General features: G+C 41.7%; 1 protein-coding gene across 1 annotated transcript in view; it reads right to left on the bottom strand.

The window, feature by feature from the left end:
- Positions 1-17,464, bottom strand: part of LOC116268521 (talin-2-like) — a 253,145-nt gene extending 235,681 nt beyond the window's left edge. Inside the window, exon 1 of the mRNA XM_031662038.1 lies at positions 17,368-17,464. The gene's annotated coding sequence lies outside the window, so the exon portion shown is untranslated. The remainder of the gene's footprint in view (positions 1-17,367) is intronic.
- Positions 17,465-19,797: the final 2,333 nt, after the last annotated feature.

The raw sequence follows: 19,797 nt of genomic DNA, 5'->3' as shown, positions 1-19,797 counted from the left end.
CTCACTTGGTACACAACAGTTTGAAAGGAAGGATCCTTTTGAACTTTTCGCTTATTATTCCTTATATTTTCTATAAACTCCATTATAATATAGCCATTCTGGAGGCTTTGCTTAAAGAATAGCAGCCAATACGCTCCCAACTGCCGTCATCCACTTTACTTTAGGTATTGCTGAAAATCAAAGGAGAGATGGAGTCAAGAAAGAACAACCCAAAGGCAACAGAATAAAGCTGTTCTAGCCTAAAACCATCAAGGAAATGGAATCAGTAATCTAATTAAGAAGGTAGGTGGTGCGGGTGGGCTAGCATCATCCTTTCAAGCCTCAGAGAGGCCTTGTTGTCAGGATGACAAATAGAAAGCTACCATGACTTCTGTGACCCAAGGCTGCTCTGATGCCTATTAAGCATGAAGAGAGATCTTTTCCCCGGAGGAAAGAGAAAGTCTAATAGGAAGCCAAGGGCGCTTGAAGGGCAGGAGAAAGCCCCACAAGCACAAAAAGGAAGCAACCTCCAAGGGACCCAGGATCACGGACGAGAAAAGTACTGCTGTGAAGAGGCACGAGTCGCCCAGCCATATGGAAAACTAATCCGGAGATGAGGAAGGGCAGAGGACTCCAGGCAGCGGTGGCGGTGACAGTGAGGAGGAGGATGATGATGGTGGTGGCAGCGGCGGAGGTGGTGATGGTGACCACACAACCACAGTGGCCCACCGTGGAGCACTTGCTCTGTGCCAGGCCTGCGCCGAGCATCGCCTTACAACAAACACTGTGAGGAGGGTGCTTGCTATTCATTTCACTCCACTCTACGCAGCAGATGACACAGCTACAGACTGATGCTACAATCTACACAGCTATTAAAGTGGTAGGACTCAGCCTTCAACCCAAGTCTGCCCAATTTCAAAATCAGTGGCCTTCTATTTGAAGTACTATTCCCGGTTACTTGTGAATGACTGTTCTTATCCAGATGAAAAAAGGCAGTGTCTGGTGGATAGGAAGTCAGCCAACAATACTAGGGTGAAGGAATGCTGTATCACTGACCTTACACTTGGGTTAGCACAATAAAAGCTTCAGTAATGGATGACCAGGACCATGTTCTGACTCATCATCCTCCATGGGGGAAATCAACTACTACTAGGCCTGCCTGGATTCTACCATCACTAAACTTTTTTACTGTTAAACCACAGGCATTCCTTTCCTGGTATTATTCACAATAATTTCAACCTAAAAAATATCTTTTAGGCCGGGTGCAGTGGTTCATGCCTGTAATCCCTGCACTTTGGGAGGCTGAGGTGGGCAGATTGCCTGAGGTCAGGAGTTCGAGACGAGCCTGACCAACACAGTGAAACCCCATCTCTACTAAAGAATACAAAAAATTAGCCAGGCATAGTGGCAAGCGCCTATAGTCCCAGCTACTTGGGAGGCTGAGGCAGGAGAATGGCGTGAATCCAGGAGGCAGAGGTTGCAGTGAGCCGAGATTGTGCCACTGCACTCCAGCCTGGGCGACGGAGCAAGACTCCGTCTCAAAAAAAAAAAAAAAAAAAATTAGCCAGGTGTGGTGGCAGGTGCATGTAATCCCAGCTACTCAGGAGGCTGAGGCAGGAGAATTGCTTGAACCTGGGAGGCAGAGGTTGCAGTGAGCAGACAGAGATTACGCCATTGCACTCCAGCCTGGGCGAGAGAGTGAAACTCATCTCAAAAAAAAAAAAAAACTTTTTGAAATGGTAAACACACTGTCTTTTTATTAGGTTCTCTCAGTCCTCTCTAGTGCTACTGACTAATACTACTTCACTAGTGACACTGGTATAACTATCTCTAGACAAGTCTATCAAAATGTGTCACATGAAATGTATTTGAGGAAGGGAAATTCTGACAGACTGCCCTTCTACCCCTGATTGTGGTACCAGGCACATCCGAAGACGCATTTCGTGAAGATGGGAAGGGTAGTTCGCTTGCAGCTTGGGGAGGCTGCAAGTCTACACATCATTTATTGATTGCCTAGACCTCTTTGCCGCTACGGTGTCCAACGTGACTTAGACACACCAATGACATGGGCTTATGGGTGACTCCGGTGTTCAACCAAGTCACAAGGAAGAAAAGCAGAGCACAGGGTTATCCGTAAGAAGCAAGATCTCCTCGTGGAGGAGGCGTGTGTCTGAGCTGGCAGGTCAAGTGCCGGATTCTCAATTCAACAGCCTCTCATAGCAACAGCCACAGCCTAACTTCCCTGATTCTGGTAGGAAAAGATGGTGCTGGGGATAGGGAGTAGACCAGGAAGCTCAACCCAAAGCCTGTTCCTCCCAAATTGCCAAGGATTCTGGACGCACTTGCCCCTGGATTAAATCGACTCCAGCTTTAATTCCCTAGAGTAGATTCTGTGTCCAACACAGGAAATGTGAATAAAAACAAGAAGCTCATTGGTTTTACTAGTTTATTAAATTTGTAAAATATTAGGTATAAAATACTCAGCCACAAAGGATAAGGAAACAAACTCAATTTATTTTAATTATATTTTAGCCTAATGCCATTTAGGCTAGGATATTTCATATAAACTATAGTACTGCCCAATTTTATAAACTTAAACCTATACTGTAATTCACCTCATTCATAAACATGAGATAACTTGACCTACTTTCTAGTATATTCGGCTCCTTCTTGTCTGCATTAATCTGCAGTGACATTTTAAAAGTTGCTCTAATAATTTCCATTATATGAAAATGCACTTTTCATTTACATCACCTTTGATTTTCTTCCCACAAACAAAATACTGTTTTCTCAAGTTAGCCTGCAAACGTAGTAAGAAACAAGACATAGAAGACAGCTGATACAAAAAGTTCACCTCTGATGGGGCTCAACCTTGGGTTTCTTAATGGGGGAAAAGGGGAAGGAGGAAGAAGAGGCAAAGAATGAGAAAATTTTGCCCTAGGTCCACATGCTGCAGGATGGTAGGTTTGGGTCAATGTATAATCTGTGGAAAATCATAGAACACAGCTTTGAGAGATTAATATAAATCCCTTATCGAATAATACGAGCTCCATACTTCCCAATAGTTCCATAATCTCAAATAATTAAAAAAAAAAAAAAAAAGACGACGACGAAGAAGAGAAGAAATCCACTTTCCACTCCCACAGCCGCTTTCCGACTATACACTGCAACCACCAACACCCTCCTGAACCTGGGCTCCTTCCCTCTTATGAAGCTCTCTTTAATACACTGTTGACAATCGCCCCCCAACCGACCCTTTTTTTTTTTTTTTTTTCTTTTTGAGACAAGGTCTCGCTTTGTCACGCAGGCTGGAGTGCAGTGACTCAATCACGGCTCACTGCAGCATGGAATCTTCTGCCTCCGCCTCCCAAGTGGCTGGGATGGGAGGTGCATGCCACTAACCACTACCCTCAGCTAATTTGTGTGTGTGTATTTGTGCAGTGTTCGTTTTGTTTTGTTTTAAGAAATGGGATCTCACTTTGTTGCCCGGTATGGTCTCAAACTCCTAGGCTCAAGTAATCCTCCCACCTCAGCTTCCCAAAGTGCTGAATTACAGTAGACAACCACCACGCCCTGCCTTGACAACCCTTTTGAGCAGATCCCTCATACGTGCAAGAATTTTCTATGGCTTCCAAATGCCTAGAGCACAGGTTGACACACTATGGCTCAAATGCTAAGAATGGTTTTTATAATTTTAAAGGGTTAAGGAAAAAACCCAAATGAATTATATTTCATGATACATAGAAATGATATGAAATTCAGATTGCAGTGTCCATAAATCAAGTTTCATTGGAACATAGCCACACCCATTTATGACTTGTCTATGCCTGCTTTCTGTGTGCGAATAGCAGAGTTGAATAGCTGCAACATAGGCAGTAGCCTCAAATATTTGTAGTTGAGTCCTCTGCCAGAAAAGATTGCTAACTTCTGGCCTGCATTGTAAAATCTATAGCCTTTGGCCTAACAATACAGGTCATCAAAATATCTAACAGGCTTTCCTATAAACCTTATTTACTTGAAGACATAACGTAGACTCCACTGAAATGTCCTTCTCTATTTCTCCCAAAATGACTTCCTTTTCCTTTCCTGCTCCAAAGCTCTGCTCACTCCCAAGAGTCTGTAGATATCCTGCTTTGTCTTTACGAAGGGAGTCACCTCATATATACATTTAACTTCCATAAGGTTAAAAAAGAATAATGATTTTTTAAGAGCATCAAGGCTATTCTCCACAAAGCTATTTGTAATTGTAAAAGATGGAAACTACCCAAATGTCCATCAATGAGGCACAGGTTGAATAAGGGAGAGCAAATCCACACAATGGAGGAAGAGGCAGATGCACAAAGGAGTGAGGACTCTCTCTCTCTCTCTCTCTCTCTCTCTCTCTATGCCACTACAGAAGAACAACTAGGGGAAATTAAATGAACAAAGCAGAGCAGAGAAACGTGCATGGAGTATGCCTCACTTAACTAAGAAGGGAGGGAGATACTAATACAAAAGTAGGCACACATTTGCTAACAAATATTAAAAAAAAAAAAACACTACAAGGTAAACCGTAATTTTTTCCATTGTTACCTATGGGGTGGGAGAAAATAGGATGGAGAGAGGACTGGGGTAAAATCAAACACCTCTAGCTATAAACTGAAAGTTTGCTTCCCCAAAATTCATATGCTGAAACCTTATCCCCCAATACAGTGGTATTTGGAGCTGGGGCCTTTGGGAAGTGATTAGGACATGAAGGCTCAGCTCTCGTGGAATTAGTGCCCTTATAAAAGAGGCCCCAAAGTTGCCTTTCCCTTTCTGCCATGTGGGGATACAACAGGATGGCTGCGTCTGTAAACCAGCAAGTGCACCCTCACCAGACGCTGAATCTGCCTGTGCCCTGATCCTGGAATTCCCAGCCTCCAGAGCTATAAGCAATGAAATTTCTGTTGTTTATAGGCCACCCCATTTATGGCAGCCAAAATGAACTAAGAGACTACAGAGTAAGATTTCACAGATGAGACTCTGGAACCCTGACAATACTGTACATAATTATTCAAAATTGAAATTGAAAAAAGGAACCTCTAAAAACATAAAACAAAAACCAATGAACCTAACTGTGTATTCAGTTGGTGGCACAATCACAGAGAGAAGGCCTATTCAAAGTATCTTTCAAATATAGACTGTTGTGTATGCAGCATGAGATAAAGCGATGAAAAAATATGACGGTATCACTGAGAACTGGATTTTTGGCACGGATGGAAGAACAGAGTATATAATTGATGAAACTAAGTAAAAATCCTGCCCATCTGAATTTCACATGGAAATATCAGTATGAACTAATAATCTACACACACACCCTAGTTCTGTCCACTGTAATATCCAGAAACAATGATAAATACAGTAGCAAGAAACATGCCTTGTTTCTATATTGTGCCTTCTAAATACTCAAGGAAACCAGGGCTCCTTGGGGAACTGGCAGATCTCAGTCTGGGGCAAGAAATGGGTGAGACAATCCCATATAATCCCATAATATTTGATCTCACCAGAAAGTACACAAAAATACAAAAAATTCATGAGTCATGTCAAAAGGACTCGGGAGCCAATTTAGATTCCACTGTCCAAATATGGGACAATTTGAGCATCAATAAGTATATTAAATTGAAACACATCAATTAAATTACACTAAAAAAAAGAAATAAATAAAATCTCAGGGATCTCTTTTGGATACTGCTGCTTTGAAAATAAAACAACTTATTTATCCTGACTTTCCAAGATAAATTTCAGTGTGAACAAATAAACGATGAGAGTATAAAGTTATAAAGTTCCTCTTTATGTAAGTATTCTAGTATATAAACAAGGTAGGAATGATAGAATTAGAATATCACTATTTTGCAATCACTAATGAATTAAGAGATCCAGGCAATGATCATCAATTGCTAATAATGTAACAAAGAGTCTACAGTTACTATGTATTTCTCAATGAAAATATATAGCCTGCCTACATGTATTCTTGCCAAAGAACAAACTAATAAAATAAAAAACATACCCCAAGAGATCTGAGTCTGACCAAACCTTCAGATTCAACTAACAAATCATAGAAAATACAAGGAAGAGAGGAACATGTTAAACAGCACAGTGGGAAAGCAACCACCAAAATCCGGACTGTAGAACAAAACTGTGGGGTTTCTCAATCCTGGCACAACTGACATTTTGAGCCGGATACATTTTTGTTGTGGGGGGATCCCATGTGCTGTACCATGTGTAACAGCATCTGTGGCCTCTACCCACTCAATGTCAGTAGCATTCCCCAGTTGTGACAACCAAAAATGTCTCCAGACATTGCTAAATATCCCAAGATTGGGAAGGAGAATTATCCCTGTGTGAGAATCTCTGCTCTAAAAAATAAACAACCCAGTTTCATCAACAAATCACAAGGGTCAGAGAAGGTATGGAGAGATAAAGAAGAAGCCTATAGATGAAAAGATTAGAGATATATTAACTAACTGCAATGAATAAGTCTCATTTGGGTCCTGATTCAAAGCAACTTAAAAAATAAGACAATTGGCCGGGCGCGGTGGCTCAAGCCTGTAATCCCAGCACTTTGGGAGGCCGAGGCGGGTGGATCACGAGGTCAGGAGATCGAGACCATCCTGGCTAACATGGTGAAACCCCGTCTCTACTAAAAATACAAAAAACTAGCCGGGCGTGGTGGCGGGCGCCTATAGTCCCAGCTACTCGGAGGCTGAGGCGGGAGAATGGCGTGAACCCGGGAGGTGGAGCTTGCAGTGAGCCGAGATCGCGCCACCGCACTCCAGCCTGGGCGAAAGAGCGAGACTCCGTCTCAAAAAAAATAAATAAATAAATAAATAAGACAATTGAGAAAATCTGAACATAAGTTTGATATTGGATAATATTCAGAAAATATTAACTTTTATATTTTTGGCACAATAACAGAATGTAGATAATTTTTAAGTTCTATCTATTTGACACATATACTGAAATAGTGACAGGAAATAATAAAGAGGTGCTTCAAAATAATGGGTGGGAAGGGGGAAGTGGACAGAAAAAAGACTGGCTCAGAATTAATCATCTCTGGACTTGGGTAATACATGCACAGTTCTCTATAAAATTCTCTTCACTTTTGAATATGTTTGAAAGTTTCCTTTTTTAAAAGTATGAATAAACAAATCTGGCAGGCGGTTCCATTGCCATTCCTCTCAGTGAGCATGTGAGCCCACATGACTGTGGGAGGGAATATAGGAATTTATAGCACCCTGGGCTTGTCAGTGCTTCTTGGGATCTTGTCTTGATGCTGAGAATGAATCCATTGTTGAAAACATGGCCCTTAAACACAGGGGCCAACTGCTTAGCAGCAGGCTGCTCCAACACTGCAGGAAAAGTCCACTTGCTGGACTCACTGGGAGACAGAACACTGGCCTCTAATGTGGCACCTTCCTAAGGGGTATTCACGAGAAATTATGTCTATAAGGAATTTTTGCCTGATGTGCTGAATTTAGTTCACCCGAAGTAAGGTTCCACTGCACCGCACCAAAATTTTACTCATCCTGGAAAGAGCCCAAGTCGCTGCACAACCTCTGTGAACTCTCCCATCAGTCCTCAACAGCCCCCCTCAGGACTTCACTCTAGGTGAGAGAAATCTAAACTTCTGTCCTGTATAACCCACTGTTGTTTTCAGTCTTTTCAGCCACAAGCGGCAAAAACTCACTTCAACTCAGAGGAAATCCCACCTCCTCTTGGAAACCTGCTCTACCCGCTCCAGCAATATCCCCTTCTTCCTCTCAACTTTCCTTCTGCTCATCTGTCATCTACCACAGACCCCTCAGCACTGCAGTGTTTTTGGAAACATGTAAACACGACAGAGCAACGCCCAAGTCGTTGTATCCTCCACGGTCAATTTGTATTTCCTTCCTAGTTTAGGGTATTGAATCCACTTCCTCTGAATCCAAACTTCTGAGAAGAGTGGCCAACAGGGACAGCAAGCGCTCTCTCCCACGTTCACACAGCTCACCCTCTGTGCCGGCAACAACCTCTCTAAAGGGAAGGCAAATGAACCCAGCATCCGGGACCACCTGGGTGAGCGGAGCCAAAAGTTCTCCTGCAGAAGAGATTGAGTCACTCCCCATCCCTTAGAGATCAATAAACTGAAGAATATAGAACATATCTGGGAAATATTTAGGATCAGGTAAAAAGGCTTTGTAAACTTCACTGACATTCCCCCTCTTGATGAACGGTTGGAGTCTGTCTCAGATTTACATTTTCCAAATAGATTTGTGCCACTAAATCATTTGTATCTAGGTTTCACCGGATTTGTAAAGCTGTGAAGATTACTGATCTTTGTATAACAGAGTAAAAGCTGTCACATACAGATTACAAATCTATTTGCTCAGCATTCTATCCTGTCCTTACAATCAATCAATATAAAAAATTTCAAGTCAGAGTGAGACCACTGTAAGTTGACGGTAGGGTAACCTTGGATTACTTATCACTATCAAGTTTAAATGTGGGACATCACCCTTGGACATCACTGCAACCAGTTAAATATTGACTTCCCTCTATCCCTTAAGACTTGACCTCACTAAAGCCAAATGTCTCCTCCTTAAGTAACTGAGGCACAGCTCTAAAGATGTTTCCTTTTATTCAATGCCTGTTTGGGGGCATAAACATCATTGGAAAAGAAGCATATTTGCACGGAGACAGCACATGTTAATGCCACCACCCGGGCCTGACATAGAGATAACAAGGAGGAACTGCATCCACAGCCACCCAATCCTCAATGTGCTATTCCAGGGGAAAGCAGAGAACAATTCTTTGGTAATAGGTCTGTGGAGAGACTCCTGGTTCCACGGTCAAGGCTTCATCTAGTTCTATCTAGTGAGGAGGAGTGGGAAGGACACCAACACTGTGTATGGGCTCCATCGCCCAGGACACCTGCCATCCATCCGCTCACTACCATAGGAGGAAACTCACAAACACCAGGATACTAAAAGGTTTATTCAGACCACCATTCTGAATTTACTTTTAACACTTCTGTTTTCTCTCCATTCCTGAGAGAAAATTCCATTTTCCCTGAGAGAAACGGAATTTTCTCTCAGGAATGGAGAGAAAATAGAAGTGTCAAAAGTAAAACTTGATTATCTTTCTAAACTTTCTTCCAAAATAACCACAAAAACACACGAGGCATTAAAAGAATCAAATGGACTTGACTTACACAGACACACTTCAGGCTATGAGAAAACACAAAATACAATAATGGTCATTGATAAAACACCTTTTCCCATTTAGCAGTGGGGTTGGTAAGAGGTCCAACTTCTCGCATCAAATTCACCAAGGGAACATCAAGCAGAGAAGGATGTTCCACTGTCCACACACAGCAGAGTTCTTTAGAATGAGCTCCTGGCCACAAGGCACACCCACAACAAAGACGAGGCTGGGAGTGAGGCAGAGCTGACTGTGCTACAGCAGCAGCGATTTTCTGGGGTAAAAACAGAGGTCTGTAGAGGAAAGTGTGCGAGACATGCCAGAGCCAGAGAAGTCTTTTCCCACCTATGAAATACAGCCGGCCACCATGCTTTCAGCCTGCCACAGGATCCAAGAAGCACTTCCCACTACAGGAAAGGTCTCAGAAGTCACCCACCCAGGGTCTAACTTCTTTGTGTGTGAAATGTCAGTGATAACATCTGTTCTATAAGGCTGGGGTGAGAATTTCAAGAGACGCCGGGCTTCAAGGATATAGGTGCCTAACATATCAGGTCATCAATAAATGATTGCAAATTTTATAGATCAGGCCACTGCACCATCTAAGACACCATAGCCTGGGCTGATTCTCCAATACATCCCTAATCTGAAAATCTGAAACCTGAAATGTTCCAAAGTCTGAAACTTTCTGAGTGCTGCCAAGACACCACAAGTGGAAAATTCCATACCTGACCTCATGTGACACGCCACAGTCAACGTACAGTCAAAACTTTGTTTCACGCACAAAATTATTTTAAATAATGTATAAAATTACCTTCAGGCTATGTGTAGCAGGTATATGTAAAACATAAATAAACTTCATGTATAGACTTGGGTCCCATCCCAAAGACATCTCATTATGTATATGTAAATATTCCAAAATCTGGGAAAAAAATGAAATCTGAAGCACTTCTGGACCCAAGCAGTCTGGAAAAGGAATGCCCAAGCTGTAGTAATCACGAGCTTTCTTTGGCCACTGGCACTTGCTGAGCCCTGTGCAGCGTGCCCAGAGATCAACCTGTCCTGACCAAGAAGGGTGGGCTGTGAAAGCAAGACCTCCAGAAACAAAGCGGGCTCCTGAGAGAGGCAATGGGGTGACTGAGAACCTAGAAGAACTGGAGGCTAGATTCAAGACAGCTGCTGAGGTATAAAAGGGGAATCTATTTAAACATACTCCACTAAGGGGCAAAAGGGTGAGGACTTCAGGCTCTGAGGATTAGAATCCCACTCTACAGCTAGGTTCCGATGGGAACAGCATCTATTTAATCATAATACAGGAAACACCACTTGTTGATTTTTAACATTCAGAATCCAAAGATAAAATCATGGAAGGTTTTACTGAGTAGAGACAGGGTTTTGCCATGTTGGCCAGCCTGGTCTCAAACTCCTGACCTCAGGTGATCCACCTGCCTTGGCCTCCCAAAGTGCTGAGATTACAGGCATAAGCCACTGCACCCAGCCTTATAATTAAAATGTTAAAATATAGTAACAAATAAAAATTGTAGAACATGCGATAGCGTGTCATTTTTAAATATGTATTATCATAGAATGACTAAATCAAGCTATGTTAACATATGTATTACCTCACATATTTTTTGTGACAAGAACACTTTAAATCTACTCTTAGTAATTTTCAAGAATACATTATTAACTGTAGTCAACATGCTGTGCAATAGATCTCTTGAACTTACTCTATCTAACTGAAATTTTGTATCCTTTGAACAACATCTCCCCAGCACCGATAACCACCTCTACTTTTCTGAGTTCAACTTTTTAAGATTCCACATGTAACTAAGAATGTGGGTATTTGTCTTTCTATGCCTACCTTATTTCACTTAAGGTAATGCTCTCCAGGTTCATCCACATTGTTACAAATGACAATCTCCTTTAAGGCTGAATAGTATTTCATTGTGTATGTATACCACATTTTCCTTATCTATTCATCCACTGATGGACACTTATGATGATTCCATATCCTAGCTACTGTGAACAGCGCTGCAATGAACATGGGAGTGCAGACATCTCCTCAACATGTAGGGTTACCGGATCATATGGAAGTTCTATTTTTAATTTTTTGAGGAGTCTCTAATCTGTTTTCCATTATGACCCTATTAACTTACATTCTTTCCAGTGATATACAAGCATTCCCTTTTCTCCACATCCTCGCCAACACTCGTTATCTTTCATCTTCTTTTTTTTATTGAGATGGAGTCTGCACCCAGGCTGGAGTGCAATGGTGCAATCTCAGCTCACTGCAACCTCTACCTCCCAGGTTCAAGCAATTCTCCTGCCTCAGCCTCCCAAGTAGCTGGAATTACAGGCACCCACCACTATGCTTGGCTAATTTTTGTATTTTTAGTAGAGATGGGGTTTCACCATGTGGCCAGGCTGGTCTCAAACTCCTGACCTCAAGTGATCCCCACCTCAGCCTCCCAAAGTGCTGGGATTACAGGCATGAGCCACCTCACCCAGCCCATCTTTCATTGTTTTGATGATAGCCATCCTAACAAGTGTGACATACTATCTCACTGTGGTTTTAATTTTCATTTCCCTGATGATTCGTGATGTTGAGTATTTTTTCATATACCTGTTGGCCATTGTGTATCTTCTTTTGAGAAATGTCTATTCAGATTCTTTGCTCATTTTTTAATAGGATTATTTGTTTTCTTACTATTGTTTGAGTTCCTCATATATTCTGCACAGTAACCCCTTATCAGATGCATGATTTACAAACATTTTCTCCCATTCTCAGGCTGTCTCCTCACTCTTGATTGTTTCTTAAGCTTTGCAGAAGTTTTTTAGTTTGGTGTAATCCCATTTGTCTATTTCTCTTTTCATTGCCTGTACTTTTGTGTTTACATCCAAAAAAAATCCATGCCCAGACCAATGTCACAGAGCTTTTCCCGTATGTTTTCTTTTAATAGTTTTACTGTTTCAGGTCTTATATTGATGTCTTTCACCCATTTTGAGTTGATTTTTGTATATGATGTGAAATATGGTCTAATTTCATTTTTTTGCATGTGGATATCCAGTTGTCCCAATACTACTTATTGAAGAGACTGCCCTTTCCCCATTGTGTGTTCTTGGCAGCTTTGTCAAAACTTAATTGAGGTGGGCATGGTGGCTACATCTGTAATCCCAGCACTTTGAGAGGCTGACATGGGAGGATCACTTGAGCCTAGGAGTTTGAAACCAGCCTGGGCAACATAGGGAGACCTTGTCTCTCCAAAAATTTAAAAATCAGCTGGGCATGGTGGCACATGCCTGTAGTACTAGCTACTCAGGAGGCCAAAGTGAAAGGATCACTTGTGCCTAAGAGGTCAAAGCTGCAGTGAGTCGTGATCTCACCACAGCACTCCAGCCTGGGTGTCAGAGACAGATCCTGTCTCAGAAACAAAACCAAACAAACAAGTAACAACAATAACAATCAATTGACCATAACTGTGGATTTATTTCTGGGCTCTCTATTCTGTTCCACTGGTCTATGTGTCTGTTTTTATACTAGTACCCATGCTGTTTCGATTACTACTGCTTTGTAGCATATTTTGAGGTCAGGTAGTAAAATGCCTCCAGCCTTGTTCTTTTCGCTCTAGATTGCTTTGGCTATTCAGGGTCTTTTGTGGTTTCATACAGATGTTTCTTATTTTTAGCCATTTGCATACAATATTTTGACTTAAATTTTTTAAATAAAAGATCCTCCATAAGAACATTGTTTAGATCACAGCAGTAGGATTTTCCTCAACGTTTATCAGGCTTTATAGTGGTGTGTTGACAGCACTGCAGCTGGCCTTACATGTGTTTATTTTAATCTTAGTAAAGTCATGTTTACACTCTATAAGTAGTACACTAGTTATTTTATGGATTTGGAAAGCTGTCCAATTCTCATTTATTGTAAACAGAATAGAATGGCCATTTTAGATCTTCACAGTATGGAATTTCGCAGCTAAAAAAGAAACGTGATTGCTTTTAAAGGTTCAAGTTCTACAAAAAATTACTCAATTGCAGATAAATGTATTCTAGCGTCATCCAGTCCATGAAATCCAATCAATTCTTATATAGGAAAGTCTCAAATCTTGAGTTCTCCAGGAGGGCTTAACATGGAAAGAAATTAACTGATGAACATAATTAGCCAAAAAATGTAAGGAAACAGCATATCCTATTATACCATGAATTAGTAAGTTTAATTATGAAAAATAGCCTGGAATTTTTTTTTTTTTTTTTTTTGGTGACAGAGTCTTGCTCTGTCGCCCAGGCTGGAGAGCAGTGGCGGGATCCTGGCTCACTGCGACCTCTGCCTCCCAGGTTCAAGTGATTCTCCTGCCTCAGCCTCCTGAGTAGCTGGGATTACAGGCGCCCGCCGCTACATCTGGCTAGTTTTGGTATTTTTAGTAGAGATGCGGTTTCACCACGTTAGGCTGGTCTCGAACTCCTGACCTAAGGAGATCCGCCCACCTCGGCCTCCCGAAGTGCTGGGATTACAGGCATGAGCCACCGCATCCGGCCTAGCCTGGAAATTGTTATTGTTGTTCTGAAACATTTACTAAGCACAAACAGCAGAGTGAGGAGCCCAGCCTAGGTCCAGGAATCCTGATTGACAGTGCCAAGGAGGACTCTCAGTCACTCAGGGAGCCTGTAGGTGGGAGAGCAAGTGATGCCTGCAGTCATCAAGAAGCATAATCTAAAGAATCAGCTAATGGAGGGTGGCAGGAAGACAAAAGTGCATAACAGGTTACATTTTTAATGAAGTAAAGGAAGCATAGACCAACTTCTCTTCACTGACATCAGAGCCCTTAAGTGACTAGTACAGAATGACAAAGAGCTGCAAAGATCCTCCTTTGAATTTCACAGATTCAACAATTCTCCCTAAACAGCAGTGGGAACTAAAAATTCCCTGAGAGCCAAAAACAGTAGTTTTCATTGAAAATAGATTTTAAAATATTTTTCTTACAAGCCTTCAGGGAACACAGAGGTAGGTCAGAATATTGCATTTAATCTCAAATTCAGAATATATCACAAGTCATTACATAAAATGCTAAAAAAATCATTTATTATTTCCCCACACCATCTATCAATCTCTCTTTTCTCACATGCACACACATCCATGCATGCATCTAACTCTTTAAAGCATCATGTTTATTCCTGCAAAGTGTGGCAGTCTCAAATTCTCAATTGCTCATCTCTACAAGATCTCATCCAGAATGTCTTAGCCTTATGAAAGGCTCAAGAACATGACTGATTGGTTACATTGTTCATTCATTAACTTTTATTCAGACTTGGACTGGTCCAGATCACTGAAAGCAATTCTCCTTCCTCTGGTTCATGTCAAAATAAAAGCTCCTGCTGGCATTTACTCATGATTTTATATACTTTCAGACATGTTAGGACTTCAGGTAATCCTCATATTCCTATACATTTAAGACAAATGTTTCTGTTGTTGTTCAATACAGCTTTTTCCCAAAAAGGGAAGAGAATAAATATTCCCGGGTAGAGGAAACCCATGTGAGGCATACCAATTAGGCAGTAAACCAACAGTTGACAGAACAGAAAACAACTAGGTAAGTCTGTCAAATTTCATTTAGGTTTCCCAGAAAATCAGAAAGTTAAGACAAATGAAAGCCAGAAATCACTAAGGGAGAGTTCCAAAGGACTGAACCACCATATTCCAATCAACGCAGAGCACATGTAACTTCTCAGGACTCTCAGAAGCAACTAGGATTGTGCAGGCTTCTTGGAATAGGTATTGCCGCTCTTCCCCACATTATTTTGCTGTGCTAAATAATTCAGTCCTTTATTCCCTCTGTCTTCCTCCCACCCTCATCCTCACACATATCCCCATACCCCAAGGAGAAGTAAACAGAAAGCAGTTTTCCATTTCCCACAGATGATGGCTTAAGAATCCACCCGGAACACTCCTTTCAGATCTGAAGTCTTGGGAAAGGCTTCGATCTGATGTGTTTCCTGTCTACTGTGCCCCAGGTCTTTCAGCCAGGTCGGACCACTCAGCACCCTCTGTGGGTCCTCAAAGGACAATGTCCACCCCTGGATTCTCAGATGGTCCTCTGGGCAGGCAAGCTCTGCTCCATCCTGAGCGCACCTGATTCCATTGTCATCAGCTCGGAACTCTGGGCTGTGCCCTCGACCTCCACACCCAGCCTGGAGCTTCTCACACCCAAGGTGTGCACTGGTCTCTTTGGAGTCTGGTATTCCACTCGCCTCACCCCTGGCTCTCAGCATCCCCACATCCCAGGCAGATACATATCTGTCAGATCACACCTGGCCAGAGGCTGCCTCACAACGGTTGAAAGGAAGGAGTCTGCACACTTCCATCAGGTTACTTAAAACTGTCCATTGTTGTCTTTACCTTGACCATGGTGTGACTCAAAGCTAAACTGGATGTTCTCATAAATGGGCCATTTTTACTCAAGGTTCCCAACAGAATCCCTTCTGTTTGGCCCTCTGACCTCTCCAGTCTGGCCGTGCTAGCGGTCACAGCATTTTCTGGAAACAGGCAATGTATAAGTAAAGTAGCTTTCTTTCCTGCTTCAGAGGAATGATACAGTCTTAGAGACAGAAGGGCCCTCAGCAGTCATGTGCCCCAGTATTTCCCAAACACCAGTTCTCAGACCAATTTTGGTTAGTCTATGGCTGCTAGTCACTGGACTACAGAAAAACAAGGAAGACATAGGAAATAAACAGCACTTTCATAATGCTAAATATGTACAATCTAAGGACAAATTTAGGAATAATCCTATTCTTTTAGTATTATTTTCTCTTCAGCGAAATTATGTTAGTAGATGGTAGTTATTTTGTGAAATAAAACCTTTGATTATTAAAAATTCCACACACAAAATACAAAGAACAGTATGTAAATATATAGTGAACCCTCATTACTTATCCAGCTTTAATCACCAACTTTCTTTATATACAGCCAAAAAAAAATTAGAAATAGGTCCTGAAATCGTTTTTCCTATTCCACAAAATTTGAAAGTATAGACATGACCAGGTTAGGCCAATTTACACCTGAAGAGAAGGACACCAAGATTAACTAACTGTCCCAAGTTCTGCAGCTGGTCAGGAACAGAACTGATACATCTGGGGTGTGCCACGATACAGCTACTGAGTAAGAGCATCAACTAAGACTGGCAGAAGAACTCTGTGTCTCTGCCCAGGATACTTCATACACACTACTTGGGATCATACAACTCTCCCAGGACAACCAAAGAAGGAAAACAACAATCTACAACCAAAGTTTACTTTATCTCATGCTAGACAATTGTTTCCCAACCATGGAGGGCTCCAGGACTACCAGCCAGTTTCAGTTCAAAGACTACCGGAGATATCAATGACAGACTAGATAAAGAAAATGTGGTACATATACACCATGGAATACGATGCAGCCATAAAAAAGAACAAGATCATATCCTTTGCAGGAACACGGATGGGGCTGGAGGCCATTATTCTCAGCAAACTAATGCAGAAAACCAAATACTGCATATTCTCACTTATAAATGTGAGCTAAATGATGAGCACACACAGAAACAAAGGGCAAGAGAGAAGAACAACACACACTGGGGCCTACTGGGGCGTGGAGGGTGGGAAGAGGGAGAGGATCAGGAAAAATAACTAATGGACACTAGACTTAATAGATGGGTGATGAAATAATCTGTACAACGAACTCCCATGACACAAGTTTACCTACGAAACAAACCTGCATGTGTACCCCGAACTTAAAATAAAAGTTAAAAAAAAAAGACAAAAAGACCATTAGAAGTTTCTGCATTAATTCCTTACCCAGCACTTACCCCCTTAAACCACCCTAAGAGAAGATTTATGAAGCAAACCAGGGTGAATGAATGAGAATTCACACTATAAGGTCCAATATGATTAAAAAAAAAAAAAAAAAAAAACCGCTACTCAGCTCCTCCTCTGGGCCCCTATCATCACCTCACCAAAGTACCAGGAGGAAAAATCAGACAGGAATGGGAATATTAGGACCGGGCACTCGGGCACTCTATACACCTGCCTCGCAGAACCACAGGAAGATCAAATGAGACAGCATAACAGACAGCAGTTTTAACATTTTATAAAACTATACCAATGCAGGGGGTTGGCCAATTGATGAGAATAAAGTATCTTTGCTAAAAGACTTACCTTAAATTCTCAGTTTCTATTAAGAGTGGATTTCCCTGAATATATCCTGAAGCATGTGAGAAGCCTCCTGCAGCACCTAAAATAATAATAAAAATCATCAGAATCAAGTAATGTTTTTGAAAAAGAATCTCAATCTATACATCTGGTCATTTCCCCCACACTAAGCATGAAAGGAAATAACTCAGGAAACAATGAATTTCCGCCACAACACGTGGGATGGGAATTTTCTTTACCCACAGGGAATTCAGGTCCCAAGACACTTATTTTGAAGACCAAAATCATGTTACTGCTGGCAAAGAGACAAAACACATTTTCTTCTTGTGGTAGGAATGCTTTAATGGCTTTGAATTTAAACAAAAACCAAATACAGACACATCCACCTCCCTCAAGGTCGGAAACAAAAATCTCAGGCACTGCACTCTGCTTCTTTTTAAAATTAGTTTACACGAGGCGCTCTTGTCTTCTTTTTTTTCCTGTTTAGTTCCTCTAACACATCTGTGAAGTGTCCCTTCTTGATTTTGCTGTTCCCATGTGGCTCCTGGTTCTCTAAGGCACTGGGAACTTGCTCTGTGGAAACCCAATTTGAAGCAGAGAAGCACTATAAGCAATTGTAGAAATCAACAAAATGGCCTAGCCACAGTTAACGAACAGGCGCCTGCGTGAGAACATGCACACATATCTAGGAAACAGAATAAACATCCAGATACAGAACGAAGGATTCATATGAAACAGTCCCAAGTACGTGCAATCAAATCTGGGTGTACGGCAGACTAGTTAACAAACGGTGTTGGTTAGCATTTAAGAGAAGAAAACTCTACATCTCTCTCTCCCTACCTATGGAACAATAAACTCAAAAGGTTCCTTTTTTTATTTTATTTGATTTTTTTTTTTGAGACGGAGTCTCGCTCTGTCGCCCAGGCTGGAGTGCAGCGGCGCGATCTCTGCTCACTGCAAGCTCCATCGCCTCCCGGGTTCACGCCATTCTCCTGCCTCAGCCTCCCTAGAAGCTGGGACTACAGGTGCCCGCCACCACGCCTGGCTAATTTTTTTGTATTTTCAGTAGAGACGGGGTTTCACTGTGTTCGTCAGGATGGTTTCCATCTCCTGACCTTGTTATCCGCCCGCCTCGGCCTCCCAAAGTGCTGGGACTACAGGCGTGAGCCACCACACCCGGCCTTATTTTATTTTTTGACAAAAGTATCGTTTTTAAAATTTCTGTTCTATTTTTGCCATTCAAAAATTTTAGATTAAAAAAATTGTTACTAGCTACATGTCTCAGTCCTTTATACTTCCTATTTATACTTTATATTGTGGTGTCATTCTTAAAAAGGCCTTTCCTATCTCATATATATATATATTTATATTTATATCATATATATACAAATATATATATATATTTTTTAAGACAGAGTCTCCCTCTTATTGCCCAGGCTGGAATGCAATTGCACAATCTCAGCTCACTGTAACCTCTGCCTCACAGGTTCAAGCAATTCTCCTGCTTCAGCCTCCTGAGTAGCTAGGGTTACCGGCGTCCATCACCACACCCAGCTAATTTTTGTATTTTTAGTAGAGACGGGGTTTTACTATGTTGGCCAGGCTGGTCTCGAACTCCTGACCTCAGGTGATCCATCCACCTGGTTCTCCCAAAGTGCTGGGATTACACACGTGAGCCACTGCACCCGTATTTCTTTATAGTAACAAAAACAGACTAAGATAATCTTAAAAATAAACAAGAAAATTAATACTCCCTTCAAAATGGATAAAGAAAATTAAATTTTTCATAAGAGTCTTAAAAAATATAACAGCAAGAAACATACGAAAATATAACAACTATACTAACAATAAAAATATGTAATTTTAGGCCAGACGCAGTGGCTCACGCCTGTAATCCCAGCACTTTTGGGAGGCCAAAGCTGGCAGATCATGAGGTCAGGATATCGAGACCAGCTAACACACTGAAACCCCATCTCTACTAAAAATACAAAAAATTAGCCGGGCGTGCTGGCGGGCGCCTGTAGTCCCAGCTACTTGGGAGGCTGAGGCAGGAGAATAGCATGAACCCAGGAGGTGGAGCTTGCAGTAAACTGAGATCGCGCCACTGCACTCCAGCCTGGGTGGCAGAGCGAGACTCCGTCTCAAAAAAAAAAAAAAAAAAAAAAAGTAATATAAGAAAATGGAGACCTTATTTGTACCTATCAGACTGGTAAAGATGACAAAGACCAACAACAAATAGCCAATGATATGGGCAGTTTCATGAAGGGAATATAAATTGGAAACGTCATTCTGTAGCCACCTGGGAGATGATGTCAGCGTATAAGTTGGTATGCCCTTTGATCCAGCAATCGTACTTCTAAGAATTCACTCAAGGTAGATAATTAGGGAAGCAGAGAGATAGATACACATGGCCTTGTTTGTAATTATGAAGGAAGG

Source organism: Papio anubis, unplaced genomic scaffold (genome assembly GCF_008728515.1).
Source record: "Papio anubis isolate 15944 unplaced genomic scaffold, Panubis1.0 scaffold36, whole genome shotgun sequence".
In the NCBI taxonomy this organism is placed as follows: Eukaryota; Metazoa; Chordata; class Mammalia; order Primates; family Cercopithecidae; genus Papio; species Papio anubis.
Note: the sequence above shows the minus strand (reverse complement) of the source record. Positions and strands in the feature narration are given on the sequence as shown.